Source organism: Neoarius graeffei, chromosome 20 (assembly GCF_027579695.1).
Source record: "Neoarius graeffei isolate fNeoGra1 chromosome 20, fNeoGra1.pri, whole genome shotgun sequence".
NCBI lineage: Eukaryota > Metazoa > Chordata > Actinopteri > Siluriformes > Ariidae > Neoarius > Neoarius graeffei.
This window is the reverse complement of record NC_083588.1, coordinates 30,610,884-30,630,782: the sequence shown is the minus strand read 5'-3', so window position 1 is coordinate 30,630,782 and position 19,899 is coordinate 30,610,884. Positions and strand designations below refer to the sequence as shown.

Below are 19,899 nucleotides of genomic sequence, written 5' to 3'. Positions count from 1 at the left end.
TCTTACTGTTTCTTATACTGTTGTTGACCTGGCATTATCTGATCATTTCTGTGTTTTCTTTGAAGTTTCTATGTCTCCTCACATTCAGAATAGCTCAACGACTATAGGTAGGAGAGTCATAAACGACAACACGTGTTCTTTTTGAGCAAGCTCTCTCACAGAACTCAACCAAAATGTCAGACTCTGTAGATGATTTACTGGAATTTTTTAATTTAAATATGACCCAAATTATGGATAATATTGCTCCATTCAAAATAAAAAGAGTCAATGATAAGCAGAAAGCACCATGGAAGCAATACCCAGCTGTTAAACTGCTAAAGAGAGAATGTAGAAAGACTGAAAGAAAATGGCGCAAATCTAAACTTCACATCCATTATCAAATCCATAAAGAGATGCTTTGTAATTATAATTATGAAATTCATAAAGCAAGACAGTCTTTTTTCTCCAACATCATCAGCAGGAATATGAACAATGCCCGTGTGCTATTTTCAACAGTAGAGAAGCTAACTAATGCCCCACCACAATTAGCACCTGAACTTCTATCAGTTAATAAATGCAATGAGTTTGCATCTTTTTTCAAAGGTAAAATTGATAAAATAAGGCAGAATATTTCTCATAATATATCTCAGTTGCAAAAAATTGAAAAACTGCAATCACCAATGACACAGATAGATCACTTTAACACAATGTCAGAATTTTGTTTAATTGATTATGAGACTCTTGAAAAAACTGTACAAAATCTCAGTTCTTCAACATCTGAATTGGACATTCTGCCCACCAACTTTTTTAAGTCTGTTCTTCATCTTATAATTACAGATGTGCTTCAAATTATAAATACATCCTTGGAGACTGGCGTTGTTCCTGTGTCCCTAAAAAAAGCCGTTGTAAAGCCCCTTCTTAAAAAAAAATAATCTGGATCCTTCAGTGTTAAATAACTACAGGCCAATATCAAATCTACCATTCATCAGGAAAATCCTGGAAAAAATTGTCTTCAATCAATTAACTGCCTTCTTGATATCAAACAGCCGTTTTGATAATTTTCAGTCAGGATTTCATGCCAATCATAGCACTGAAACAGCGCTGATTAAAGTTATAAATGACATACGTCTTAATACTGATGCAGGCAGAACATCGGTCCTGGTATTACTGGACCTCAGTGCAGCTTTTGATACTGTTGATCACAACATACTGCTATATCGACTTGAACACTGGGTTGGATTGACTGGTAAAGTTATCAATTGGTTAAAATCATACTTAAAAGATAGAAGCTTCTTTGTTACCCTGGGAAATTGTTCCTCAACGTCAATGCCCTTACCTGTGGTGTCCCCCAGGGGTCGATTCTTGGACCATTACTTTTCGACCTTTATATGCTCCCACTTGGGCAAATTATCAATAAAAATTCAATTTTGTATCACTGCTATGCAGATGATACCCAAATTTATTTTGCTCTATCACCAAATGACTATGCCCCCCTTGAATGTCTCTACCAGTGCATCGATCAAATCAATAGCTGGATGTCACAAAATTTTCTCCAGTTGAACACAGATAAAACAGAAGTAATTCTATTTGGAAAAAAAGATGAAAGACTCAGGATTACCACTATTCTTGACACAAAAGGGATTAAAACTAAAGAAATGGTTAAAAATCTTGGTGTTTTCATTGACAGCGAGCTAAACTTTGACAGTCACATGAAAGCAATCACTAAAACGGCATTTTATCACCTAAAAAACATTTCCAAACTAAGAGGACTTATGTCAAAAAATGATCTGGAAAAACTAATACATGCCTTCATCTCTAGTAGGGTTGATTACTGCAATGGCCTTTTCACAGGCTTGCCAAAAAAGACCATCAAACGACTTCAGCTGGTTCAAAATGCAGCGGCGAGGGTTCTCACACGAACAAAAAGAACAGAGCACATTACTCCAATTCTAAGGTCCCTTCACTGGCTTCCAGTAAGCTACAGAATTGACTTTAAAGCATTGCTGCTCGTGTATAAATCTCTAAATGGTACAGGGCCCAGTTACCTCTCTGATATGTTGCAGCGGCCTAACCCAATCAGATCTACCAGATCGCAACAGAAAAATTTACTATTAAAACCAGTTGTTAAAACAAAGTGTGGTGAAGCAGCTTTTAGCTACTATGCAGTACATCTATGGAACCAACTGCCAGAGGACATTAAAAATGCTCCTGCTGTTGGCAGCTTCAAATCTAGGTTAAAGACCAAGCTGTTCTCAGATGCTTTCTGTTAAATAATTCATATTTTTTTTACATTTTTTATAATCTTTACTTTCTCTGTATCTTTTAAATTTACTTTAATTTTATTCTATTTTATTCCACTGGTTTCTTTTTTCTTTTTCTCCTTTTTTCTTTTTGGCATTTTATTATTTTATTTCTACTATTGTTTAATTCTTATTATTTTCTTTTAATTCTTTTAATTCTTTTAATTAATTGTTTTAGATTAAAAATAAAATTATTTTATGTAATTTTATTTCTCTATTGTTTACTGTTTTTGTTTTTGCTTCTGTAAAGCACATTGAACTGCCATTGTGTATGAAATGTGCTATATAAATAAACTTGCCTTGCCTTGCCTTGCCTGTGTATTTCTGAATCTTGTCGTTACCTTTTTGTCGACTGAAACACGTGTGATAATAAGAATAAGAAACCTTTATTTGTCACATGCACAGTCAAGTCAAGTCAAGTTTATTTGTATAGCACTTTTAACAATAAACATTGTCGCGAAGAAGCTTTACGGAATTTGAATGACTTAAAATATGAGCTAATTTTATCCTTAATCTATCCCCAATGAGCACACCTGTGGTGACGGTGGCAAGGAAAAACTCCCTCAGACGACATGAGGAAGAAACCTCGAGAGAAACTAGACTCAAAAGGGAACTCATCCCCATCCGGGCAACAACAGACAAAATGACTATAACATTAACAGTCCTAACAAAGTCAGCTTCGTTGATGCTATAAACCCCTCACTGAAGGAAACCCGAGCGCAAAACCATTCACGACAACCGTAGTCCCAAAGTCAGCAAGTCAACTGCAGTCCCCAGCCACAAAAGCACCACTGCAAGAGTCCAGAGCGTCCTCCAGGTGTGAGCCCCAACTGTCCACATGGGGCCACCCTCCACAGGAGCGATGGGATGAGACTCCAACCAGACACAGGGCACCAGGATGGATCGGGCAGGTCTGAGGAGCAGAAGAGGTCAGCATCTTGATTCCAGGACCAACATGTAACTCAGAGGGACAGATTTGGGGGGGGGGGGGGGAGAAGAGAGAGAAAACACAGGTTGTTAGGTATACCCAATGTCACCTGAATAAGTAGGAACAGTATACGTATTGCACTGAGTACAAGCAGGGACTCCGGCAACTAACTATGACAGCATAACTAAAAGGGGAGAGTCAGAAGGTAACACAGGCATGAGGGAGCCCCGGGACATAAAGCAGCCAGCCACTATACAGTCAACAAACTTGAGTGAGCAAACGAGTGGGGAATGACAGCATCCATACATCCCAGTTTACCAAAACACTCCATGTCTGAGGACCCTCCAGATCTACACCTTTACCTCATAAACACCGTTAACAAAAGGCTTGACTAAACAGATATGTTTTCAGCCTAGACTTAAAGTGGCATTCCACCATTGGATGTATTCTTTGGCATAAAATACAATATATTTTATGACAACATGACTAGACAGAGAAATCTTTTAGCTTCAAAATGATATATCAAACATAATTTTTTGACAACGACAAGTATATTAATTTTGCGACCAAAGTCACCTACCCTTTTAATTTCCGCGCGGTAGTGAAACGTGATGTCATCGGCAGGTTCCCCTTCTTGTGTACCACGTGTCGGTCTATTTTTAGACCAGGAAACCCCCAAAGTGAGAGAGTCATTTCTCCTCGTATATGGGGGCCAAAATAATTGCGAAAAATTTTGAGTTAATCTTTCAGTTAGCTAGATTTATTGGTATTAGCTAGATTTATTGGTATTATTTTTATCTCATTCTATCCGCCATTGCTGATAATATGTGCCACGTCACACGTCACATGGTACACAAGAAGGGGAACCTGCCGATGACATCACGCGTGGAAATTAAAAGGGTAGGTGACTTTGGTCACAAAATTAATATACTTGTCGTTGTCAAAAAATTATGTTTGATATATCATTTTGAAGCTAAAAGATTTCTCTATCTAGTGATACCATTTATATATGTTGTCAAAATATATTGTATTTTATGCCAAAGAATACATCCAATGGTGGAATGGCACTTTAAACACTGAGACTGTGTCTGAGTCCCGAACACTACTTAGAATTCATCCTCTGCATTTAACCCATCTGACGCAGTGAACACATGCACACACACCCAGAGCAGTGGGCAGCCACACTACAGCGCCCAGGGAGCAGTCAGGGGTTGGTACCTTGATCAAGGGCACTTCGGCCCAAGGCCACCCCACATTAACCTATGTTTACATAGGTTTATGTAACATTATGTAACATTAATTATGTTTGGTGAAATGTAACTGAATTGTCTTGGCCAGCCCTAAGGGTCCCATCTGCATCTCATCATTGCTGAGGAGTGTGCTCCCATCACCCAATCAAGCATCCAACCAGAGCAGGTCATGATATATTTTACCATATTAACATGCCATTGTGTGTTATGCCTGATGTAAAGACTCTCGTCTCTGCGAGCCTACCACACAGATTTAATACTTGTCATTTTTAGGGCATACCTAACAACGTGTTTTCTTTCTCTCTCTCTCCCCCCCCATCTGTCCCTCTGAGTTACATGTTGATCCTGGGATTGAGATGCTGGCCTCTTCTGCCCCTCGGACCTGCTTGATCCATCCTGGTGCCCTGTGTCTGGTCGGAGTTTTATCGCCCCACTCCTGTGAAGGACGGCCCCATGAGGACAGTTGAGGGTTATACCTGTTAAAACTGTTAATATTATAGTCAGGCTGTCTGTTGTTGCCCAAATGAGGATGGGTTCCCTTTTGAGTCTGGTTCCTCTCGAGGTTTCTTCCTCATGTCGTCTGAGGGAGTTTTTCCTTGCCACCGTCGCCACAGGCTTGCTCATTGGGGATAGATTAGGGATAAAATTAGCTCATGTTTTAAGTCATTCAAATTCTGTAAAGCTGCTTTGCGACAATGTTTATTGTTAAAAGCGCTGTACAAATAAACTTGAAACTTGAATAAACTTGATTAACCTAACTGCATGTCTTTGGGGGAAACTGGAGCACCAGGAGGAAACCCACACAGACACAGGGAGAACATGCAAACTCCACACAGAAAGGCCCCTGCCGGCCACTGGGCTTGAACCCAGAACCTTCTTGCTGTGAGGCAACAGTGCTAACCACTACACCACCGTGCTGCCCACACACCGTCTAAAAATATGATTTCAGTATCAAATGAATGGACACACCATCCTGTTATCTCTCTCAACTCATCGTTTTTTCTATATTTATAGGATCTGAAAGAGATTCTCTCACAACATGAGCAAAATTTATGCTGTTCAATTAATACACATCATATCCATCTTCCGTCAAATACGTGATTTTCCGATGTGAAAATCAGCACTCTCCAGTCACAAGACAAAGCAATTCTACAGAGATGCGAGAGCATTCTACGTCAGAAACTTTCAAAAAATAAAGGAAAAATTCCCAGTGAAAGATCAAATCTTGACGAATCTGGCAGTGGTCAATCCTGAGAACCATGATGATGTGAAACCAGAGCAGATTTTGACTTAGCCACTGTCACCACAGATTTGCTAATTGGGGATAGATTAGGGATAAAATTAGCTCATGTCTTAAGTCATTCAAATTCTGTAAAACTGCTGTGGGACAATGTCTATTGTTAAAAGTGCTATAGAAACAAACTTGACTTGACTTTTGGCAGAGAGATTTCCAAATGTAATGAAGGCAGATGCCAGAGAACAACTCCATTTAGAAGTTCTGGATTATGTCTCATCTAACCTGGAAGCACTGGTGCCAAATTATAAGAATTTACCAGTTGATGAGTTCTCGGGGAAGCTGTCCCAAGTCACATCTGTGAGCTTAGGGCAGTTGAGATTCAGGGAGCTCTGTCAGCTGAGGAAGCTGCTATTGGTGCTGCCAAATTCTAACTGTGATGTGGAAAGGGCATTCAGCATGGTGCGTCACATCAAGACAGAATTTAGGAGTCATATGTCTCACCAAACACTTGTGAATCTGATGTCTTGCAAGATTAACAAGTTTATTGATACAGAGTGCTACAAGGTGGAGGTGTCTGGAAAATTGCTCAAATCTGCAAAGCAAGCAGCCTCTAAATACAATGAAAGCTTGCAAAAGGAATAGGCATAGAACATAGGAAAGGAAAGAGCCCTTTAGGCCTAGGCCTACATGTACAATTGCATTCATTGTCATTCATGCCATTCATTCATTGTTCTGTTATATTCATCTGTGTTTTGGTATCTAAGTAAAGCAATGTTCTGTGGTGAAATATCTGTTTATTCTGGTCATCCATCCATCCTGGGGGGCAGGGTGTCCAGATTCAAAATGTATCTGGACATTCACAAAATGTATAGACAATAAAAAAATAGCAATTGGAGTATTTGTGGACCTAAAAAAAGCATTTGATACCATTGATCATAGTATATTATTAAGTAAACTAGAAAAGTATGGTGTTAGGGGAGTTAGGTGGAGCTGGCTGTTGAGCTATCTAAGAAACAGGCAACAGTTTGTGCAGATAGGTGACCATAAATCTCATTTCATGAACATTACATGCGGGGTACCACAGGGGTCAATATTAGGTCTGAAATTATTCATTTTATATATGAATGACATATGTAGAATTTCGCGAGTACTGAAATTTGTTTTGTTTGCAGATGACACCAATATTTTTTGTTCCGGTGAGAATTTGCAGCGGACTTTAGAGACAATCACAACTGAAATAAATAAACTAAAACTATGGTTTGACAAAAATAAATTATCATTAAATCTAAGCAAAACAAAGATCATGTTATTTGGGAGACACAAAATAGATTGTAATGTAGAATTGATAATAGACAATACTAAGATAGAAATGGTACAGGAAATTAAATTTCTTGGTGTGATTTTGGATCATAAAGTCTGCTGGAAACCTCATGTAGGATACGTACGAGCAAAACTGGCAAAGTGCTCGGCAATTCTGTGGAAAACAAAACATATTCTTGATTGCAAATCTTTGTATACTCTATATTACTCATTATTTTTGCCATATCTGACTTACTGTGTCGAAGTCTGGGGAAACACCTACAAAACCACTCTGCAGCCGATATGTGCAATACAGAAAAGAGCAATAAGGATAATAAACAAAACAGGATACAGAGATCACACAAACCCACTATTCATAAAATCACACATGTTGAAATTTATGGATCTGGTCAAATTCAGAACAGCACAAATAATGTATAAAGCGAGAAATAATCTATTGCCAAAAAATATACAAGGAATGTTTAGTGAGAGAGAGGGGGGATATAATCTAAGGGGAGACCTAAATTTTAAAAAAACAAAGGTTCGAACAAATATGAAAAACATGTGCATATCGAGCTGTGGGGTGACTTTATGGAACAGACTGGAGACAGAAATAAAACAAAGTGTAAATATAAATCTGTTTAAAAGAAGGTACAAAAAATATTTTTAAACAAGTATATAGAAGAGGAAGTATGTCAATAGAGGATGATGAGGGATAAATAGAATAGAGTTGATTGTTATATTAGAACTAATTTAGTATATGGTATGTATTTATTTATGGGGATAGTTTATATATTCATATTTACAGGGATAGGTATGTAGTAGATATTTATTTTTGTAATTATATATTTATATAGATATTTATGAAGTGTATATATGGTATATAGTATATATATTTTTTGTAATTATATATTTATATAGATATTTGTGAAGTGTATATATGGAATGTAGTATATATTTATTTTGTAATTAAATATTTATATAGATGTTTAGGAAGTGTGTATATATATGGTGTGTAGTATATATCTATTTTTGTAATTATATAGATATTCATGAAGTGTATATATGGTATATTTTTTTTTTAGGTGTATTAATGAAGTTTGGATTTCGGGGTAGTTAAAAAGGGGTGGGAAATTAAAAAAAGTATTGTACTTCTTCCCACTCCTTTTTCGAACAATGTGCGGTGTATTGTAATGTCTGAGCTCTTTATGTATTTTATTTATTATTTTTTTTGTCACTTTCTCGTGTTCTTTCTTTTGTATGTTCAAATAGTTACATACATTTTTTTATACATGTTCGAAATAAATAAATAAATTAATTCATTCATTCATTCAATCAGTAAGGAGCTTAATATATGGCACATTGTAGTTTGTAGTTTATGGGTTGGGGGCAGCTAAGTCCCCAAGTCAGGGTGTCAGTTATGAATCTGAGTTAATTGAGTGAATTCAGGTATTGTTCATCTCCAAAAGGCCACCCCAAAATCCACCAGAATGCAGGAAATCACATCAACCAAATCCAAAATTTTCTGGGGGAGTACCTCCATACCCCCCAGCAATGTATTTGTCCCCCAAAAGAAAAAAAAAATTCCCCAAAGGGGGGGACCTCCCTGAAATGAATTTTGTCAGGTTGGGATAGCATTCAGTGATTCTGACTGGGCATCATCTGTAGAGGATAGATGTAGCACTACAGGATACTGTTTCAGCCTGACAAAACAAGGTCCTTCTATTTCTTGGAAGTCAAAGAAACAACCGACAGTGGCCCTGTCAACCTGCAAAGCTGAATACATTGGTTTAACAAACACTACTCCTGAAAGCATGTACCTAACTCAACTACTAAATGGTATGGACAATGGTATTTACACTTGTACCAAGATCTATGGTGACAATCAGGGGGCCATTGCACTGAGTAGAAATCCAGTGAATAGATCTAGATCTAAGCACATTGATGTAAAATATCACTTCATTTGTGATACACTCAGTGAAGGAAGAATAAACATTGAGTACTGCCCAACAGAAGACATGGTTGCAGACATATTGGCAATATGTGTCAAAAGTTAGAATTCTTAAGTTTAAAAGATTTCTTTTTGGGAATTAGATATGTGTGATCACTTTGTACATGGCTTGAGATGATGAGAACAAGTGGGGGTGTTGAGTGATATGTTCTCATTAATGATATTATTTGTATTATTTTGTGTTGCTGGATATATTCTTATTTGACTGAGTAATGCTCCTATTACAGGTTATATGTGCAGAATTCATTGTGCGCATGTCATATTGTGAGCTAAAGTAACATATACTCATGGGACTCTTATTTTGACGCCTATTGAATGGATAGGAACTTCTGTTGTGGCCTGTGTTATCAGAACGTTTTGGATATGCCGCAGGTACTGGTGGAATGCCGAGGCTGTGAGATGGAAAACTCGTTAATAAAGAATACTAAAAAGATACAGTTGTTATCCGAGTGATGTTTAATGCTTATGGATGAATGAAGAAAACATACTACATATAAATATGGACAGAGAAGAAGAAATCTTTACACATACCATAGCCAGCCTCTGACATATTAGTCACATATAGGGATAAAATAGGTTGTGTGTTTTTTTAATTGTTTTGCCATGGGGATGGCATGGTGGTGTAGTGGTTAACACTGTCATCTCACAGAAAGAAGGTTCTGGGTTTGAGCTCAGCAGCCAATGGGGGCCTTTCTGTGTGGAGTTTGTATGTTCTCCCTGTGTCTGCGTGGGTTTCCTCCAGGTGCTCCGTTTCCCCCACAGTCCAAAGACATGCAGGTTAGGCTAATTGGTGGCTCTAAATTAACCGTTGGTGTGAATGTGAGCGTGAATGATTGTTTGTCTCTATGTGTCAGCCCTGCGATGACCTGGCGACTTGTCCAGGGTGTACCCCGCCTCTCGCCCAAAGTCAGCTGAGATAGGCTCCAGCTTGCCCGCGACCCTGTACAGGATAAGTGGTTACAGATAATGGATGGATGTTTTGCCACGAAATATTAATGCCAGCATAAATTTGTGTTGGCCAGACACCACAAATGAGCTGCTACAGTCAACTCAGCCTGTATGCAGTAGAAAAAATGGTATTTATGTGTGTGCGCATGCGTGAGAGAAACTTGGAAGACGTATGATCATAGTCTTATGAGATGGGATGTCACCTGGGATTTTGAATGTTGTAATAGAAATAGTTGATAGTTGTAATGTAGCTTAGAAATTGTCTTTGTGGTCCTAAAGGAGAGATATGTGAGTGAAAAATGATATATTTTTATTAAATTGATGATAAATTTTACTAGTGATATTTAATAGTCAGGCGGCACGGTGGTGTAGTGGTTAGCGCTGTCGTCTCACAGCAAGAAGGTCCTGGGTTCGAGCCCCGGGGCCGGCGAGGGCCTTTCTGTGTGGAGTTTGCATGTTCTCCCCGTGTCCGCGTGGGTTTCCTCCGGGTGCTCCGGTTTCCCCCACAGTCCAAAGACATGCAGGTTAGGTTAACTGGTGACTCTAAAGTGAATGTGAGTGTGAATGGTTGTCTGTGTCTATGTGTCAGCCCTGTGATGACCTGGCGACTTGTCCAGGGTGTACCCCGCCTTTCGCCCGTAGTCAGCTGGGAAAGGCTCCAGCTTGCCTGCGACCCTGTAGAAGGATAAAGTGGCTAGAGATAATGAATAATGAGATTTAATAGTCAATTGACACGTGCCTCAGTTTCCTGAGACATTATGGGTGTTGATAACTTAATAATCATGAGACAGAAACTGAAATGGAGTTCATAAATTTAAAAAGAGCAGTGCAAAAATCACTAACAAAGATAACATAACCATTGAATGTGTGTGGGTGATAATTAGGGTGACTAGACGTCCCGGTTTTATTGGGACAGTCCCGATTTGGGGTTGTGTGTCTCGAGTCCCGACAAAAGTCTGTCGGGACATGGATATTTCCCGGTTTTCGCCACTCGCGACGTTTGTGACTGAGCAGCGTTGGAATCATTAGCGGAGAAATGTCTGCATTTACTATTTTGATGAATTGACAGGAATCGCAAACTTTCCTGGTTACTGCCCCCTGGCCCTGTGGCATGGGTGTTTATTTAGCCACATTATTCCAGACAACAGAACGTGTTGCCATGCAACAATAAAATAAACATTAACTGGTGCGACTGTTCTTTGTCTAGCAGCTAGCAGCAGTAATGCCGCAGCAATTATGCCGAAAAGAAAATTTACCTTTTCCAAAGATTTACAGGGCACCTACCCCTTCCTCCGAGAGGTGCAGAACAATGCGCATGAAGCCTACTGCACACACTGTAAGTGTTCCTTCTCCGTAGCCCACGGTGGTAACGCCGATATACAGGATCACATTAAAACTGGAAAAGATTCACTCTTCTTGTAAATATACGTAGGCTAATGCATTTTATTTAGGGTGGGTGGATTGACAGTCACCTTAGCTTTGTTCCTGTGCTTTGTTCTTGTACTAAGTTGGGTAGCCTATGTTGCAAATGATGTGCGCTCCTGTGGGGGCTTTCCTCGGGCTGTCACCCCTCTCCTCCTTTATTGCTGTTTTGCTTGAGTGTATATTCTCAAATCACTTGTCTCTTTTTTGTTTCTGTTTAACATACCATTCTAACAGTTTGGCCATATTCCTGTGTTGAACAGCTTGTTGCACCTTCCATTAAAGTGTTCACTTTTGTACACATCTTCTTGCTTTATTCATTCAGTTGTGGGGAATGGTTAGTAAGGTTGATTCTGACCTAGGCTATGTTGAGGTCACATATCTACTTTAAGTTCATGCTATAGTGCATACAATTTTAGAGATATAGCCTACATGTGCATATGCATTCTTCTTGGTGTTCTCACAAACAGGTGAAATAAATCAGTTTAAATTTGGCCTATGGACATAGCCTGGCCTATTCTCAGCCATTACAAAATCTGTTGTCTGACCATAATTTAACTGATCTGTATACCACTATGCTACTAGATAACAAAATGCCTGTTTTATTTCATGTGAGATGTTGATAAATGTGAGCTTCAACAAAATGATAAGAGCACCTCTCTGAGTGTCACGTTTACGTAAAAAAAAGGTGTGGTCGCGCACAAAAGTGTCCCGGTTTCAGACTAGGGAAATCTGGTCACCCTAGTGATAATATATCTTATAAAGTTAGATATAACCTCACCAATAGACCCCGAAGCCGTTTGTTTTCAGGATAATGGCTGGCTGATGAAATTATTGGCTGGCTAGCTGACTCAGCCAAAACCTTAATGGCTGCTGCAGCCACCAAAATGTTTATGGCTACAAATGGCTGATACTGTTTCTTCACGCCTATGGTCTACGTTCAATTGATTATAAGATGCAGTGTACTGGTTACACAGATACATAGGCTATTTCCACAACACAGTTTGGTTAAAAAACTGATTGTACTACAACAAATGGTGTATTTATGATAGCATTTATTGATTATAAGTTATTTATTTATTACATTTATTTATTATAAGTACTTAGATGTATTATTATTATCTCTCTCTCTCTCTCTCTCTCTCTCTCTCTCACACACACACACACACACACATATACACACACACGGGTCATTTAACATGAAATCATATTTACCACAGGTCCCCTGGTCTCTTACTTCATTGTAAATATAAATCTAGCAAGATTGTAGTTCAATGCTAATAATAAGCTAATCTGGATTGTCCGAGGAAGGCATCTAGCTATCTACTCTCACTAGCAATGACCAGTGAAGGACTGGCAGCTATCTTACTACGATGAAAGTAGAGTGGTGTAGTACTTTTTTTTTATCAATCTCGAAGTATGTCAAACAAACAAACAAACAAAAAAAAACCTTTACACTTTCCCTCAGCAGCGGCAAAGAATGCAGCCATCTCGTCGATATCGGAGTCGATTGATGCTCTGGGTGGGTTCCCGGGTTCCCCAGTGTATCGTGGTAACGGTGTGAGGGGCGGGAAGCCAGACAGGTAGTCACAACGGCAAGCTTGTGGTGGCTCTCTGTGCTGTGATATCAGTTCTAAATCTCTACAGTGTATGCCTATACGTCTCTATTGTGTTACTACTAGTGTGTACAGTTGATCATGTTTGTGTCACTTTCCTTGTAGCTCATGATGTGGATAAACCCATTATTTGATGTACACAATTCTTAGTGGCTCAGCCAAATTTTATTAGATAGCGGCTCAAATTGGCTTACAAAATTATTGGCTGGCGGCGGCTCAAATTCTAAATGGCGGTTTTAGTGGCGCCTGGCGGCGGCTTCGGGGTCTACTCACCAACCTATCTATGTCAATCTCCCTTAAAAAATACAAGCCCCAGGAAAACTTCACTTAGCCCCTGGTCTTTTCAATAGCTAGAAACACCCTTGCTGTAACAAGAGTCTGATTTCACCTGTGTAAAATTTCCTACTGCCAACTTCCCTATTGTCATGTTCGGTAATCGAGAGCAGACATTTCCAAGCACCTCCCTACAGCTTGATAGAGTGGCCCATTCTTTTTCAGAAAAAGACAACACTCTCTCTCTCTCTCTCTCTCTCTCTCTTATGCTAGCTGTATACTGACAAGCACATAGACCAGGCCTGTCAAATACAACCCCGATTACAAAAAAAGTTGGGACAAAGTACAAATTGTAAATAAAAACGGAATGCAATAATTTACAAATCTCAAAAACTGATATTGTATTCACAATAGAACATAGGCAACATATCAAATGTCGAAAGTGAGACATTTTGAAATTTCATGCCAAATATTGGCTCATTTGAAATTTCATGACAGCAACACATCTCAAAAAAGTTGGAACAGGGGCAATAAGAGGCTGGAAAAGTTAAAGGTACAAAAAAGGAACAGCTGGAGGACCAAATTGCAAATCATATCATCTCATTATCTCTAGCCGTTTTATCCTGTTCTACAGGGTCGCAGGCAAGCTGGACCCTATCCCAGCTGACTATTGGCGAAAGGCGGGGTACACCCTGGACAAGTCGCCAGGTCATCACAGGGCTGACACATAGACACAGACAACCATTCACACTCACATTCACACCTACGGTCAATTTAGAGTCACCAGTTAACCTAACCTGCATGTCTTTGGACTGTGGGGGAAACCGGAGCACCCGGAGGAAACCCACGCGGACACGGGGAGAACATGCAAACTCCACACAGAAAGGCCCTCGCCGGCCACGGGGCTCGAACCCGGACCTTCTTGCTGTGAGGCGACAGCGCTAACCACTACACCACCGTGCCGCCCAAATTGCAACTCATTACAGTAGGTCAATTGGCAATAGTTCATTAACATGACTGGGTATAAAAAGAGCATCTTGGAGTGGCAGCGGCTCTCAGAAGTAAAGATGGGAAGAGGATCACCAATCCCCCTAATTCTGCGCCGACAAATAGTGGAACAATATCAGAAAGGAGTTTAACAGTGTAAAATTGCAAAGAGTTTGAACATATCATCATCTACAGTGCATAATATCATCAAAAGATTCAGAGAATCTGGAAGAATCTCTGTGCATAAGGGTCAAGGCCGGAAAACCATACTGGGTGCCCGTGATCTTCGGGCCCTTAGACGGCACTGCATCACATACAGGCATGCTTCTGTATTGGAAATCACAAAATGGGCTCAGGAATATTTCCAGAGAACATTATCTGTGAACACAATTCATCGTGCCATCCGCCGTTGCCAGCTAAAACTCTATAGTTCAAAGAAGAAGCCATATCTAAACATGATCCAGAAGCGCAGACGTCTTCTCTGGGCCAAGGCTCATTTAAAATGGACTGTGGCAAAGTGGAAAACTGTTCTGTGGTCAGACGAATCAAAATTTGAAGTTCTTTATGGAAATCAGGGATGCCGTGTCATTTGGACTAAAGAGGACAAGGACGACCCAAGTCGTTACCAGCACTCAGTTCAGAAGTCTGCATCTCTGATGGTATGGGGTTGCATTAGTGAGTGTGGCATGGGCAGTTTACACATCTGGAAAGACACCATCAATGCTGAAAGGTATATCCAGGTTCTAGAGCAACATATGCTCCCATCCAGATGACGTCTCTTTCAGGTGTCTTTTTCACCTTGCATTTTCCAACATGACAATGCCAAACCACATACTGCATCAATTACAGCATCATGGCTGCGTAGAAGAAGGGTCCGGGTACTGAACTGGCCAGCCTGCAGTCCAGATCTTTCACCCATAGAAAACATTTGGCGCATCATAAAACGGAAGATACAACAAAAAAGACCTAAGACAGTTGAGCAACTAGAATCCTACATTAGACAAGAATTGGTTAACATTCCTATCCCTAAACTTGAGCAACTTGTCTCCTCAGTCCCCAGACATTTACAGACTGTTGTAAAGAGAAAAGGGGATGTCTCACAGTGGTAAACATGGCCTTGTCCCAACTTTTTTGAGATGTGTTGTTGTCATGAAATTTAAAATCACCTCATTTTTCTCTTTAAATGATACATTTTCTCAGTTTAAACATTTGATATGTCATCTATGTTCTATTCTGAATAAAATATGGAATTTTGAAACTTCCACATCATTGCATTCCATTTTCATTTACAATTTGTACTTTGTCCCAACTTTTTTGGAATCGGGATTGTACTATGACCAGGCGAACCGAAGATTTGGGGGACAATGTGTATGACCAGCTGAATGAGAAAGCGTCAGAATTCGAGTTTTTTGCTTTGGCCATGGATGAGAGCAATGACGTGCAGGACACAGCACAACTGCTGTGATCTATTGATCTATTGCTCATATTATAATTTCACTGTTTTTTTTTAATGTATTTATTTTATAGGCCTATTTATTTGACCTTTATTAAGTGCTGCACACAATTATTATTAATATTATTAATAATACTATCAACAGGCCTACCTACAATTTATAATTTTCCACTCACCTTTGCCAGTGAGTGGAAAATTATAGCTTATAGCTAGCTCGGACAGCAGCCTGGTTGATCTGGGTTTGGCGAAGGAATACATTCTGTTGTGCAGCCAGTCCGCATTTCATCCTCCGAATCCTGTCTTCTCTTGTTTGCCCTCGCAAATTAGCATACTCTTTGTGGCGGGTTTCGTAGTGACGACGCAGATTATATTCTTTGAAAACCGACACACTTTCTTTACATACAAGACAAATTGCACGGTCCTTACACTGAACGAAAAAATAATCGGTGGTCCACTGTTCTTTAAAAACTCTGCACTATCAGCTTTTTGCTGACCGCTAGCCATTTTGCTGTCCTGAACACTGACAGTTCTCTGCGCTGCCTGTCACTGCTTGATCGCAAGCATATGATAAAAATTCGGAAAATATGAATAATTCATTTTATAACTAAATATAAATTTTAATTGATAAAATCAACAAAATACAAGATGCAGATGTTATTATTTGCCAGAAAGCAATTTAAAAAAATAGGCCATAACCACTTTTGGGGATTGCCTCATAGGGCTGGTTCAAGTGGTGGGGGGCAGAGGGGCTGGGGGGCCAGTCAAAGAGGGGTGGCGGGCCGGAGTCGGCCCGCGGGCCGTAGTTTGATGACCCCTGCCTTACATGAACTCCCGAAGGAAGACATAGAGCAGGCTGCCCAAAAACAATGTGGCGCAAAATGGCGGCGAAAGAGAGGGATGAGCTGGGCTGGAGATCATAGAAACTGGCTAGAGTTGGGGCCAAGGATAGAGTTAGGTGGTGGAAATGTGTGATGACCTTATGCGCAACAGAGCATGAAGAAGCGAGGTGAAGTGAGGTGAGGCTGATGTGTTATTGGTCTACAAACTGATTTGATCTGGACCCCTTCACATTGAACTAAGTGTAATTTGGCCCATTAACTCAAGTTTGACACTCCTGGCATAGCCCATCACAGTTAGTGCAAGCCCTTAACATTTTTTAAATGAGGTCTGAATAAACCAAAAGTTAATTACTATGTAAAATAAGTACTGTAGTAAAGCCTATTATGTAAATAAGTATGTAAAACCAAGAAGTAAAGTCTTTAACTTGTTTAAGGCCAGGAGATGTAGTTTTTCAGGTTTCTCAGGCCCTGTTTACATTATTTCGAATCAGCGGATCATCAGATTAACGTTTTTAAAACGATTCGCGTGCACACAGCAACGCCAATACACGGATACGCTAATCACATGACTAATTAGACGGCACGTCACATGATCCCAGTGCATATCGGGCATGCGCAAGTCACTCACCACTTGCAAGTGGAAGGATGGCAAGCGAACACCTTCTCCAGCAAATAAACACACCTGGCTGTGATGTTCATGTTCTCACTGAGTTTAAGCGCCTGAAGGAGGTTGAAATGTGTAAATAAACCTCAGTGCAGCTCAGCGCTTCCTCCTGCACTCCAAATCACTCCGCCCTGAACAGCGAGTGCCCTCTGGAGGGTGCGCACTCCGGCCCTGCGCAGCTCACAGAGCGCGCGAGTGAAGCGCACGAGCAGTGATTCGGGACTGAGCCGCTGTGTGTGTGATCCCAACGCCAGCGAATCAGGAAGGTGGATGTCACAGTGACGTTGTCCAATGACGACGTCAGCTAGAGCTCAGCACAGCATATCCGCGTATCCTCAATGTTTACACAGCACCGGACCAGACACGAACTGGATTGAATACGTGGGCTCTGGCGGATTCCCGTTTCCCGGCGTTTCCCGGCGTTTTAATGTGAATGGACAGTGCATCCACGAAGAAAATGAGACAGATACGGTCTAATGTAAACTTGGCCTCAGTAACATATTGAAATGACTTTGATGTCAACAATCTGCAGCCTCAATAGCTGTTAAATGCTCGCTCTATGTTAACCATGCATTGTGCACGATCAAGCTATATCTACTGGCTATTTCAGTGTAAATTAGACAGGGAAATAAAACAAAGGTTTGTTTATTGAATTTGAATGGCCTAAGCTTATCAAGAAAGCATTACAGGCTATATATATTGGCTATTTCAGTGTAAATTAGACAGGGAAATAAAACAAAGGTTTGTTATTGAATTTGAATGGCCTAAGCTTATCAAGGAAGCATTATCTTGCTACAAATCAAAATAATTTTATTCCCCAGCACTTTTTAAATTATATATATATATATATATATATATATATATATATATATATATATATATATATATATAATTTATTAATGTAATTTTATTCCATTTTATTCCCTGGATATTTCGAGCAAAGCAAAAGCTTTGCAGAGTCTGCTCAAGTTCATGTGTATACACAATACATCTTTGAATTGTTTTATGGAAACAGATAGAGACTGTATAAAGTAAACCATAACCACTGTAGTCGCAATTGTGTAATATTTGTCATGTATGTGGAATATTTCAACACATCACATCATAAGCACATGCCAAGTCATTCCATTTATCAATGCCTGCCAAGGAGTCTGCCAGTAATTTACATTTTAAATGGTCTATATTTGTTGAGTAAAAGTATATATTTGTTCAATTTGCATTTTACCAGACTGTCTGCTGAAGCCAGAGCAGAGTTCAACCACTTCTCACATGACAGGTGTTAGAGGTGCTGGGGTTAAATATTCACTCAGATTGGAACTGATCCAGTTATTCAGCCAATAGGAGAGCATAAAAAGTCATAGAAATAAGCACCATAAAGTGAGATTATATTTAGAGAATGAAGAAGATGGTACAGGCTCTATATTAGTTCCTTTTTCATAAGAATTTTACAAACAGTAACAGTGAACTTATTATAAAAGAGCATGTCAAATGAAAACCTTAAAAGAGCGACATGGATTATAAAAAACAACAACAGTACATTAAATTAGTAGCTGTAATAACCCATTCCACTGCTACCTTAAACCTGATAGACTACTGTATTTTAGATATAAAATCCACACGTACCGCCATTATACATTCAAAGGGGTATTTGTAGACCCGCACTGGTGACTGATATTTCTGCACCATGGCTGCAGCTTCTCCACTGGTGAACTCTCCTGAAGTACTAAGGGTATGATTACAGTCAGGAATATAGTCTTCTTAGCCGATCGCCAGGTGTTATATAGGCAGGGCCGCCAACTTTTCAAAATTCCTTGGAATGAGATTTTTTTTTTTTTTTGGGGGGGGGGGGGGGAGGGGTTGACAGCAAAATTTTTCCGCACACCATTGGGAATTTTGTATTCAGTTTGATATTCACTTGTCCCCCTGCATTGTGGTGTTTTGTTTGTGGGTCGTCCAGCTGGAGATGGCCAATTGGGGGGGGGGGGGGGGGGGGCAGTTTGAGATTTTGGATTTAGTAGATGTTCCTGCATTCTGGTGGATTTTTGGAGTGGCCTGCTGTGCCATACCTACATTCTTACACACCCTGACTTGCCAGGCCTTCAGCTTGTGGCCAACAAAAGCACCAAGTTTTGGTAAAAGCCCCCACACTAGAAAACTACAGATGACTGCCAGTGTTCCTGTAGCCCTATAGACCTGTGTTTCAGATTTAAAGGCAAGTTCATGTTTGAAAATATTTAATCAGCTAAGCCTAAACACCTTCTGAATTGAAACTAAATGTTAAGTTTTAATAACTGTTGCAAAAATAAGATTGTCCCTCACTGACTATTCATTATGCATTTAAGGGCTTTCCCCACCACTGGGTTCAGCAGAAGATTGGCATGGGGAAAAATATCAACAGCAAAAGAACAACTAAAATGCTTAAACAGTAAGCAAAATGTGCATGTGCTACAACCCCGATTCCAAAAAAGTTGGGACAAAGTACCAGTGAAACACACACACACACACACACACACACACACACACACACACACACACACACACACACACACAATGTAGCAGGCTGTCACTATGACTTTACTGCTCAGAGACCCAACTTGTGATCACAGATCAGTTTGGGATGCACATTGTAGCATAGTAGCACTATAATGATGGAGAGACTGTGAGCACCAGCTGCAGTAACGGGTTCAAAAAAC

The 19,899-nt window shown here is 39.9% G+C and overlaps 1 pseudogene; it reads right to left on the bottom strand.

Moving 5' to 3' along the window:
* LOC132869036 (SEC14-like protein 1) overlaps window positions 1–18,892 on the bottom strand; it is a 126,718-nt pseudogene extending 107,826 nt beyond the window's left edge.
* Window positions 18,893–19,899: the final 1,007 nt, after the last annotated feature.